Genomic DNA, 12,672 nt, shown 5'->3' on the forward strand with positions numbered 1-12,672 from the left:
TCTGGCATTAAAATATTGAAAGTAAGGACTCACTTTAGTATGCTATTTCTGCAAAAGTATCTAAGTTGATTCTTGCTCAAGCCTTTCCTTGAGTCCTATTGAACCAACATATCCTTGAGAGTCTTTTTCCTTAGTCGGGTAAGACTTGCGAAAGTACACTCCGTACTCAGGGTTTTCGAACCCATGTTGTTGTAGGTGATGAGGAGTACTCTAAGTGTTCCTTTGGCTGGAGGGCGTTTCCAGTTCTGGAGGAAGACTAGCTAGGTTTATGTATGAGCTTTGGAAAGTTTCTACCTTCCTGCTTTTGTAATAAGTTATGCACTTTGAGTATATCAGGACTTGTAATAAATGTAACTCTTCCTATGTAATAAACTTCAGTTTTAGAAATGAAAAGAATGTTTTATAAAGTCTTCCGCTCTTATCTCCGAAGTGTGTGTGTATCGAATGTGATTACAACTGTAATATGCATGTATGGTGGGAGATCCTTGGGATAGAGAGTTCAAATCGTTGAACTCGATATCCTTGTCAAGTTACCCGATACACGTGCATAGCCATCTGAGGCCATCAAGGCAAGGATTGGTGCACGTGGGCCCGATAACTTGGAAGGGCTGCCACAACTGGATCGAGTGAAGGCGACCGGGAAAGGGTCTAGCCACGGTGGCCGTGCTCTGGCGGCGGTTGCGGGCGGTATTACTCGGCGAACTCTGGGAACTCCGGTTCGGGCGGGGGTGTGGGTGTGCGAGGGAGTACGGCCTCGCCGAGGCCGTGCTGCTCTTATAGACGCGGGCATGGCGCACGGTCGAGTGTGGACTGGCGCGGGCGCGCGGGTGGGCGTGCACCGGCGCGTCAATAGCGGTCGAGCACGTGGTGCTTTGCTTCTGCCCCTGTTCCAGCGCTCATAGGCTCCATATCTTCGCATATTTGGGAAATATCACTACGTAAGATATGTTCTCCCGACTGTGCTTTGTCGTTTTCATGTGGGAGCCTAGGGGTTTTCGTGCTTGTGTAGAGAGTTGTCATGTCACCAAGTAGGGTGTGTCTGGCTGCCGCGTCCCGAGGCAAATCCATGCCAAGATCATATCAAACGGCTGGGGTTTGTTTCCAAACTTCGCCAGGGCGTGTACAAGGTAATTTGGCGCCACTTTGATATTTGGACCATGTGGTTTTGAGTTTTGGATTTAAGGGAACACGGTTGATCTTTGGGGAAAGGTTGGATTTCAGAATTTTGAATTTCTGATTTTCACTTGAAGTCCCTACTTGAGTGGTTGATTTGAGAATTTTGCAAGCCCCTTTTTGGTAAACTTTCTTACTATGTTTTGGAGATTATTTTGTGTACTATAATTTTGTTAATTGGTCCAAAACATGATTTTGTGTTTCACATAGCCTTTTTACTAGATTTCCTTTTGGTACTCAATGGCTTAATTAGGGTAGTTCTAAGGTTTTGAATATTTTCCCACTTGAGATGGATGATGTGGTTAGGGTATGATTCTTGGGATGTAAAAGACTTAATTTAGTTTTATTTCCTCAAGTTTGGTGCCTTTTGCTCAAATTAATCCACATGTGATAATGGTCACAATGTGGGTACTGAGGGAAAATCCCTGAGTAACACTGGGGTGTTACACTAATTTCCATCCATGGCGCCATAAAGTGTGAGCTCACCTAGATCAAGTCAAACTCCTCGTTGTGCGGCTCCTCCTAGGTCACCTGTTCATCTCCTGTGGGGGTTTATATATCGCAAGTATAAGCTCACAAAAGATGATAGCTCAACAAGTCGTGGGGAATAATGTGCATGAACTCACCAAAGGTGGGAGTTCATGTGATGTGTAAGGCTGATCAACAATAGGGGTTAAAGCTGAGCATTGCTTTTAATAAGTTGGTCAAATTTTATTAGCAATTACTAAATGTAAGTAAATACCAAACCATAATACGAGTAGAACAAAATTAATAAATAAATCCCATACAATGCAAATGAAAAATTGAATTTAGTTCCATAATTTAATCATGCGAGAGTCTTGAGCTGCTCATGACCGCGAGCACGGTAAGTATACCAGTTTTACACACTGTAGAGGTTGTACCCTGTACCCACAAGTCATGTTACCCATGTGCCAAGGGGTCATGAGTCCCATACACCTCTACCAAGGAAGCGAGGCAGGGTAACACTACGAGGCCTTTACCTAGTTCCACTAGCTTCAGAAAACCCGCTATAGTTTCTAGGAAGAGCAATGCAGGAATCCCCATCTGACCGCCATCGCAGCAAAATCAACCCGGGAACCTCCCTGCATGCCTACTCTCCTACTGCCCTTGCCCCTATCGGGTAAGGTAGTTGTTGGGGACTTGTTCTCAAATGCTATGAGTTAAGAACAAGGCAACACAAAATATTAAATGTTAATGTCCTTCGTCCTTGAAGCATTATTTCCCTTAGGATATAACGATCTTCGGATGAAGGTAATGAAGGACGTACCTTCATCATCACGGTATACGTTAATGAAAGACAGAGCATATGAAACATGAAAGATAACATGAATAATCATATAACATCATTCACATATCTTCACTGTATAGTCTTGAATAGATAAATATATTATTTAATGACATTTGTACCTTCGGCTTGAGAGAAGGCACAAATCCAAGTGTGGTGCACGTGCGAATACCATATAGCATGAACAGTACAGGGGTAATGTTCATCTATTTATAGGCACAGGACGCAGCCTATGAGAAATTACATTCATGCCCTTTACAAATGATTATAATCATAATACAAGTTATCATGGATCGATTGGTCATTTCATCTTTAAGTCGGTACATCTGGTAGTATGCTACGAAGCTCTCTGATTGGCAGCTTCGGCTTTGCTTCTGTGTCGATCTTCCGAAGGTGTTTATTCTTATGGGACCTTCAGCGACGAAGCAGACCCCCAACAGTAGCCCCTTCATGGTGCCAGATCGTTTTTCGTAACGAGCTTGACCTGTGAAAAATTCTCTTGGACTTCGGAATGCCGAAGGTCCGAAAAACACCTTCCATGAGCTCATTGTCGAGAAACGATTTAAATATTCCGAGTGTAATGTGGTCCCACCATATGATGGGTATGCGCGATCTGGTGATTCCCTTCTCGCGCACTATGATCCACCGTTCAGTGGGTGTGGGCGACTGTTCAGCGGGTGCGAGCAGCTTGACGATTTACCTTCCCACCTGCAGCACTATATAAACAGACAGGTAGGTGTGAAGTTACCACAGCATTTACTGCTAATGCACTGTTGTGCTGCCAAAAAATTTGACCACAGCCGAAGCTTATTCACCGTACTCTCAATCGAAGCATCGTTTTGCTTTAGCTTCGTCACAAGGGGGAGCTTCGGCAAAGATAAAAAGTATTCAACTTCGCCAAAACGCAAGAAATTCAGCATCAAATGTCCAGGGTGCGCTCGACAGCTAGGATAACCAGTGACGGAGAGGAGACCGAAGCTACTGAGACTGCCCCAATCTCTGAAGCTATGAGGCGGTCGGGACTGGTTGTGATAGAGAGCGCTTCTGACGAAGGTGCACCTGCTACTGAAGCCGAGCAAGCAGATATTGAAGAGGGTGATACTGGTGAAGAAGAGATTGATTATAACACCACTATGTCTTCCAAGCCCAGCCATTTGGATTTTGGGAAGTCGACTGTCTCCGAAGCTAATATGAATATGATGACGAAGCTAGGCTACATCGGGGAAGCCGAGAAGAAGCTGATTCGCTTTGGCGGGGAAGAGACCATCCCGAAACCAGAAAATGATGAAGTGGTAGTTTTTAAGAGCTTCTTCAAAGCAGGGTTGAGGTTTCCTCTGCACGGAATGATTGCAAATGTGTTGGAAAATTTTGAGATTTATCTTCATCAGCTGACTCCTAACGCTATCGTTAGGCTCAGCGTCTTTATCTGGGCTCTTCGAAGCCAAGGAGTGGAGCCACTTGTCGAAGCCTTCTGTCGGGTGCACGAACTTCACTATCAGACGAAGGCTAGAGAAGATGGATTGCACGAGAAATTTGGCTGTTAAAATTTTGCATACCGCAAAGACATGAAGACACCGGTGGTCAGCTACCGCACCAAGTGGCCAACCGATTGGAAAACTGAATGGTTTTATGTTAAGATTGATGAGAAAAAGGAGAAGCTAGTTCGGAGCCCGCTGAAGCTAACCTTCGGGTTGACTAGGCCTCAGTGCAACATGACACCGGGGGCATCATGCCCAGATGCTGTGGGCGAATTTAGAGTTGTGTCTAAACATATTGGTACTAGGGATTTAGTTCAGGAATACTTAGCTAACAGGGTATTCCCAACGTTAAAGGAATGGAGTATGCCGAAGCTTAAAGGAGAGAAGAAGAAGAAGAATGAACTCGTTCGGCTGCCCTATCATTTTAAGTTCAAGAAACACTTCAAAGAACCCTGCCAAGAATGGTTGCATACAATTGAAGTTATGTGTAATGAAATCTTGGGCAATTATACGAAAAAATAAGATCAACTGATGACAGCAGCCTTTGGCACCCGGCCAAAACGAAGGTTAAACCGAGTAATGGATGCTTTGAAATTTGAATACCCAGACTACGAAAGGTTAAGCACAGGTGCCGAAGGGCCAAAGCAAAAAAGGGTTGTCAGTATTATACAAAGACAAGCTGTCAGGATGATAAAAGAAGATGAGAATTTAGCAAAAAAGAAAAAATCCAGTCCTGAGCCGAAGGTGGCTGTGTCTAAGAAAAGAAAGGTTCCAGCTCCGAAGTCGAAAGCTGATTTGGAAGAAGTTCCCTCAACACCTTCTGCCACTGACGCAGAAGAAATTTTAAAGGTAATGACTGAATCTCTACCTAATAAGCTAAGTCCGCTGGGACCGGAACTGATGAAGCTTTTACAGAAGAAGAAGGAGCTTTCGGCTGTCGAGAAGCCTACTGAACCAAAAAAGCGAAGAATTATTACTGTCATTGAGGCTATTGAAGAAACATCGCCATCGGCCTCAGCACCGAAAACAGCAGCAGTCGAAGCTGTTCTTGTCGAAGCTTCTACTTCCGAAGCTACAGCAGCCGAAGCCACATATTTGGAAAACATGCTCATTGATATTGATGAAATGATTTTGAATATGGCTGAGGAAGAAACTGCTGCAGCCGCTGAGGAAACCCCGGCCATAGTGCCTGAAAAAGGAGAGAAGATGCCTAGAAAAGAGAAGGAGCCTGCCGAAGATACTTCGGAAGAAGAAAACTTCATCTTTCAAAACATAATTGGGCAAGAATTGTCAAAGGCTGAAAAAGAAGAGCTGAAGGAGTATGTCATATCTTGCGAGTACCAGCTAGGGTCGCTGCTCTTCGGCGGTGTTGCTGAAGAGAGTTTAGGATGCCTTCGAGACCGAGTTGGGGCGAAGGTTGTCAGCACTTTATCAAAAAGTGTTGGTTTTTCGAAGCTCGAAACCGATCTCAGTAGATACCGACGACAACATATCGCCGGTAGCCTGTTTTATTCTAACTTTAAGGTAAAATTCTTCCCTTAACTTTTTATTGTTTTCATATGAAGATGTTTTCTGATGAAGGCTATTTTGTCAGAGCTTACTGCTAAGCAAAGCCTTGAGGATGCAACAAGACCTCGAGGACAAGAAAAACGAAGTTATAATTGAGGGCTTAGAGAAGAAGATTAGAGAACATGAAGCTGCCCTAGAAAAGAAAGACTTTGTGCTTCAAACGATGGAAGGTTCACTGGTAGAAGCTCAAGCCGAGATCGCCAGATTGAACAGTGAACTTTCCCTACAATCAAAAAGCTTTGAATAAGAGAAGAAATATTTCAAAACAAAACTCGAAACTGAAACTGAAAAAAGTTCAAATATACAGAAATTACTCAAGGATTTGCAAGAAAAATGCTTAGGCTTCGGCACCCGGTGCATCCAGCGGCTGAAGCAGGTCTTTAATTCAGTTGGAGCCAGCTCCGAAAAGTTTAAACCTTCATTTGAAGACTTGTCGGGCACATTTGATCATATTGAGGGTGAAGTTGATGCTCTCGACGAAGTTATAGCTGGACATGGTGACTTTTGTGCCTTGCTAGCTTCTCGAGGCACGACTGTCGCTTTCATGAAGGCTAGCTGCACACATGGAAATATTGTAAATAGACCAAACTTCAGCCTATCACTAGCAGACTTGGATGACATCCCCGGCCTGGCCCGAAGTATCGGAAACAGATTCATTACTCAGATCTGGGCAAAGGGCGGGCGAAACTTGGCTGGTGACGAAGCTCGAAGTCACCTTAAACCGGTAATAAACTCATACCTTGTGCTTACCTTTTCCTTGAAACTTGAATTTACCTTATAATGCTTTAATATGTACAGGATGACGAAGCTGAGGAGCATTGAGTCGAAGCTTAGCAAATGATCCGAAGCTTAACAGATGATGATGAAGCCGAAAACCTAGATGTGAAAAAACTCTAGAAAAAACTCTTGTAGTATCCTTTGTAAAGAATATTATAATTTGAGAATCAGATTCTACTCTGTAAATTTGTCCATACCTTGTAATATATTTTTACCTTTCCGTCAATGTATGAAGTGCTTTGGTGTGGACGAAACTTGTATTTTTTGAGACGAAGGCGAAAACACCTTTCCTTCTTTTCGTACACAACGAAGCATAAATCTGCTTTCGATGTTGTATCCTTAGAGCCGAAGCAACTGTCTGTATCTGTATGATATGATGATGATGATCCTATGTATGTCTAAATGAATGTTTATGAATGCAATGTATGTTGTAATGTATCGTGCAAATGAATGCCCAAACACACACATACGAAGCCACATCCATAACCTTAATTTCCTTAGGAATGACTGAAGTCTCTTTGTCGTTTATTTTTCGGCTGCACCACTCTTTTTTCGATGTAAGTTCTGCATCCCCTTAGGAACATCTTTTGAACTTCTTAGCCTTCTATTTCGGTGGTATTCGCGTTGACTTTTCGCGCTTCGCCTTATATTTCGGTGGTATTTGGCTCTGCATTCCCTTAGGAACGACTTTTGAGCAGAAAACTTACGTTGCGCTCTCTTAGGAACGGCTTTTTGTAGCTTCGTCGTGCTCTGCATCCCCTTAGGGACGACTTTCGAGCTTCTCCCTGTTTTTTCCTTTTCTCTACACTCGATGGTGCATGCTCAGATTTTACATTTACATATTTTGGGGGATTTTGCTCTCGTAGAGCTGAATAAGAAAGGAAAAATTACAAAATATGGCCCCATTAAAAACCTTTCTCCCCCTTTGGAAAGGAAAAGGGTGTCATAGGAAAAATGTAAAAGGTTACATCAATTTATACATAATATCGTCAAAGCTCATCCGCATTCCAAGATCTAGGAATGTCATTGTCGTCCATGTCCTTTAATCTGTAAGAACCGGGTCTTGACGAAGATACTACCAGAAAGGGTCCTTCCCACTTCAGCTGAAGCTTGCCTACTGTGTTAGGGTTGGCTATTCTCCGAAGCACCAAATGTCCAGGCTTAATGTCTTTCAACTAAACTTTTCTATCACGCCATTTTTTGTTTCGGCTTGATATTTGTTGATATTTTCCACAGCTTGAAGTCTGATCCCTTCTATAGTGTCCTTTGCCACAGAATAATTAGCTTCGTCCTCTACCGAAGCTACTGTTCTTATCGACCCCGCTTTAGCCTCTTCGGGGGTTATAGCTTCGTCACCAAACAGTAACTTGAATGGTGTAAAACCTCACAACAACACAAACCCCCCTATAACAACGCATATGCAGCAACACATGGTTTTATGTGTTGTAAGAAATTAGCGGGCAACGCTTAATATGCGTTGCAAGCAACATCCGTCAAGTTATTACAGTAGTGGCAATGCTTAATATATGTTGCTAGCACCATATGTTATTTAAATAGAATATGGCAACACTTAATATGCATTGCTAGCGGAATGTATTGATTAACTAGGATATGGCAACATTTAATATGTGTTGCTAGTAATATTTATTATTAGAACATAGAACAACTTGGTACAAATAACTCACAGACCCGAATTCTTCATACAATTCACCTTTGAGCGTTCTTGTTCCTATCCCTTCCCACCTCTCCCATCTCCGGTGCCGCCGCCGCCCGCTCGCCCTCATCCCCAAACCTCCAGCTCCCCACCTCCCCTGCTCGCTCCCTTCCAGGAGATGCCATACCGGGGACGGCTCCCAACTTTTCTCCTGTCAGATCTCCCTCCACATCTCGCCTTCTCCCCCTTCCTCTCCTGGCACCGCCTTGATCCTGCCCCCAAGATCTCCTAGCCACTACGTCCGCCCCCACCCTCGTTGCCCAGATCTGGTAGTCCCTCCATGTCTGTCCACCCCTTTCCTGCTCTCTCCCTGGTCGGCTCACTCCCGCTTGCAACCACCCACACCCAGTTCTCCTCCAGATACAGTCCTGACTGCAGGGGACGTGGTGTCGGCCCAACATCAAGGGTGGTACGGGATGGGCACCCAATACACGTTTCTTTACCCTAAACTTTTCACTGCTCCATCGAGGGCAGAGCCGCCGCCGTTTCTTCAATCTCCTCGCAGCACTGGTGCTCCATCTTCGCTCCCTTTTTTACCTGCGATCGGCACGCAGGCGGCGGCGGCGCTCAGGCTCGGGCTCTGCGACTGCGTCAGCGGCTTCCTCTCCGGCCTCCGTCCTCCCGCCAGTCACTGCGCGCCCTCGCCCTCGGTCCTCTGCACAGTGGCCGGTGACCCTGCGTGCTTGCCTTTCTCTCTCCTCCCGCCTCCGGTGGATCGTCAACGGCGCCTGGCCCGGGCGGCAGCGCGGCGCGCGTCTCGAGGGCAGCGGGAGCCAGCAGCCGCTGCTCCAACAAGGCGGAAGCAAAGCGTTACCCTTCCTTTTAGCGCTTCAGCGCGCTGACGTGTGCGCTTAGTTCCGCCTTTTGGAACCCTAAACCCTGGTAAGAGATATCCTTGCGCTTTATTTTTTTTAGCTTATTTGCTTTTCTAAATTCCCTTCAGATAATTGTTGTGAAGGCAATCGTGAGATTAGATTGCAATTACAGTAGAAAACAAGTAGTTACTTTCATTTCAGAAGTGTTGAGCAATGTATTTTCTAATTAGATCTTTTGGCAAGTTTTAATCGTTTGAACATGAGTGTATGTACTTATTTTGTTCAAAATAAACCCCGACATATGACCTATATGTAGTTTGATCCAGGTGGTATTTGAATTATTGGCGCAGCTGTAAGCTATCTGTTCATTGAGAAGAAAATAAATACAGTAATAAATTATAGACAGCAACCTTGCAGTGTTTCTTGCCACGGAACCATTCCGTATCAATCCAAGTCATCCCAGATAAGTAACTTCATCAGTGGTTTTAAACCCCCAGGTGGAAGGGAATTGGGTGGGAGGGAGGGACCAGCGACACTTGGGTAATTTCTCCTCTAGAACATAACCCCCACATGGCAAATGAAACCTTGAGGGTTTTTCTCTCTCTCTCTCTCTAGCTGATTGTAATGTTCACGCATGGGGTCAGGTCAATCCTTTTTCTTCCTATAAAAAACAGTTGATGACTAGATGTGCAACATTTCTTAATGCTAGCATTATCTGCTTGGTACTGATGGGTGCTAGGTAATCAGCAACCTGAAGCCCGCAATCAGTTTGCTGGGTTATCCAAACATTGGATGTTGAACATAAATGTACAAACCAGAACTTTAGCAGGTCGTAGGAGAAAACTTTGCCACTGTTAATGCCATCAGGTTAATAAATGTCTCTGTATGTTTCAGATACCACAGCTAAGGAAAATTCACAAATTTACTATTTCGTTTCTCGGTTGTAGGTAGGGCTTATATTTTCTCACTTATATCCTCAAATTTCCCATTTGCACTTTGAAATAGCAATGCAATTAGTAAGTCACTTTATCAAGAATAATCAGATGGTAATTTACTACGGAGATACACAATAAATTTAGTTGTTCCATTTCTACCATTGGACAATCTGAAATCTCTCTGGTTTTTATTCAGGGCTTTAAGAAGACACTACTGCTGCAACCATGAGCACCATGAAGTTTTGTCGCGAGTGGTATGCACCCTTCTACATCAATCATCTTCCTCTCTCTTGCATTAGATTGATCATACAGTTACTTGATGATGGATGGATGTGCAGCAACAACATCTTGTACCCCAAGGAGGACAGGGACAGGCGCACCCTGTTCTTTGCATGTCGCAACTGCGAGCATCAGGTACAACTCGGTAACCTCTATCCTTGTTCCACCAACAAATCCAATCCAATCTTCTTGCTATACCCCTCTCATCAGTGCACCACTACAATAATGGCATTTGGGCACAGCAGTGATGGGGTTCGAATGAGCACTAGATTGTTTATGGGGATGGGGTTGTTCCCCACCCCCTTCCAAATTATAGGATTTTAGTAGGGTCATGCCAATGCTATGTGTGCCCTTCATTTCCGTATTTAGCTACTTAATTCCTCATTGGTTGCATGGTGCATAGCAAAAGTTAAACATAACTGTAACAGGACAACAAATATTCACGCTTCTGCACCATGCTTATCAAGGCGCCCTTGAAGCGTCGCCTTAGCATCACTTAGGCTCTAAGGCGTGCGCGGAACCTAAGGCATCTAACACACCTTTCCGTGGAGCGTAAGGCGTCCGCCACGGCGCAGGGCGTCGGCGAGGTGTTGTTGGGCGACGCCTTAGGGGGAAGGTAGGGTTTTGAGGCTTCTTTCCTTTTTTTCTGCTTCTACTAGGCTGAAATTAGGCCTAGTAGGCCATAAGTGCTAGCTTGTTTATTAACTTTGAAGTAATGATATATAAATAATATTTGATCATTTTTTTATATTTACTTATATAATTAAATCGCCGCTTCGCCTTACGGTTTATCGCCTAAAATATAAACAGGGGGTCGGTCGCCTTACCGCCTTAATAACTATGTCCTTAGCTTGCAACCTAGCTTTTGTTGAGCTTGTGGGCTGCTACAGTGTCACTGCACTCTAGGCTCTAGCCTCTAGGTGTGTATCGAGTAGCGCAATATTTTGCCTATCGATATAGTGTGTATAATTTATATGGTGATTGTTGGTGGTTGTAGGTTCTACCGTGTGTCACGTTTGCCAACACATTTTGTTAGGTGCTTAGGTGTCGGGTTCTCTCTTTTTTTAAAAAAAAATCCCTAGCGGCGCGTTTGGATCCCTTCATTTTAGAGGAGTTGGAATTCACTCAATAAAGTAACTTATTTAGTTTGGAATTTGACATGCCATCACTTTCTAAAGTTCAGTGTTAATTTCTAGCAGTGTTAATTTTCTTGGCATCATGTTATCATCTATATTGTGTTACTTACTGTGGATTATCCTTAGCTTTAATGTCAGAACTAGCAGTATATATTTTCACTTCCCTGTGAGTATCAACAAATCTTATGATATTTGACTTTTGTAAATTATGTTATCCTCAAATTTGAAGTTGAGGGGCATTGACCAAATAAAAGCTATCAGTATTTGGCTACTATGATTTCTGGTCTGAACTTTTATCCTCAATTTTGTAGTCCAGCAGGAAATGTTTGAGCGGGTGATTGGTCGCCTCTGATCACTATATTTGTAGCAACAATAGTAGCCATCACTGGCTCTCCTTTGATCTTTGTTTCTCAGTTCGTTCATTCCTGTGCTCTCCTATTGCACTATTGTATTCTTTTGCACATATGTTTCTTTTTCTGAAATGCTTTCTTATTGTTCATCAGATTCAGTACCTAGGATGAAGTTTCAGGGCTGCCAGATTTCAGTTTCAGAGCTGCAAGATTTATGCAGAATTTGAAGACTATGCTACCAAAAAAGCTTTCCTAATTTACCTATGATGCAGTTCAGTATTGTTAAGGATGAGTCATATGTTTATATCTGTCTCCAAAAATATTTGTACATGCATGAAGTGGTGATTATTTTAAGTTGTGCTACTCTATATATTGACTATTTTATTTCAATGAGAAATGGTTTGTCCATTGCAATCGTGTTTATGCCTAGGATGAATTGGACCTTCTCATTTTATTAATGGCAAATGTTGTTGTATATCAATTTCTATTCAATAAATGGTTTATTTCTTGCAACACATATATGTGCTCTCACAAATCCGATCTAAATATTGCCATTGTTATATGGTTCAACAACATTGCAACACATAAATGTGCTACCATAAATCTAAGCAAAATGTTTCCAAATCCAATACGGGTCAACCCGTCTTTGCCAGTACAAACACATGTAAGCGTTGCAGTAGGCAATAAATATCCGTTGCGGCCCAGCAACGCTTATAGCCATGGCTTACCAACATATAAATAAGTGTTGCAGTAGACCCTAGCAACGCCAGCATAGGCAACACATAATTATGTGTTGGTATAAGCCTTAGCAACACTTATTTCAACTTCTAGCACCGCATAAATGCGTTGCAATACAGGGGGTATTTTTGTAGTGCCTATTGACCTTGATATAGATGTATTGTGGCTCCACACCACTTTAACCAACTCATCTGGCCACTTTCCTCTGGGCTGATTGAAGATTAACTTCATTATTCCCGTCATTATAATACCATTTGCCCTTTCGACTAGTCCATTTGATTCCGGGTGCCTGACTGATGCAAAATGAATTTTTGTGCCGATCTGATCACAGAAATCTTTGAAAGTTTCAGCATCAAACTGCGTTCCATTTTCTACAGTTATAGCCTTCGGCACATCGAAGCG

The 12,672-nt window shown here is 43.3% G+C and overlaps 1 pseudogene across 1 annotated transcript; it reads left to right on the forward strand.

Moving 5' to 3' along the window:
- Positions 1-8,007: 8,007 nt before the first annotated feature.
- On the forward strand, positions 8,008-11,946 carry LOC100282092 (NUT protein - RNA polymerase subunit pseudogene; annotated as a pseudogene). The gene is made up of 4 exons (NR_163692.1): positions 8,008-8,899; positions 9,964-10,021; positions 10,106-10,181; positions 11,686-11,946. The product of NR_163692.1 is annotated as an NUT protein - RNA polymerase subunit pseudogene (transcript).
- Positions 11,947-12,672: the final 726 nt, after the last annotated feature.

Source organism: Zea mays, chromosome 4, assembly GCF_902167145.1.
Source record: "Zea mays cultivar B73 chromosome 4, Zm-B73-REFERENCE-NAM-5.0, whole genome shotgun sequence".
NCBI classification, from domain to species: domain Eukaryota; kingdom Viridiplantae; phylum Streptophyta; class Magnoliopsida; order Poales; family Poaceae; genus Zea; species Zea mays.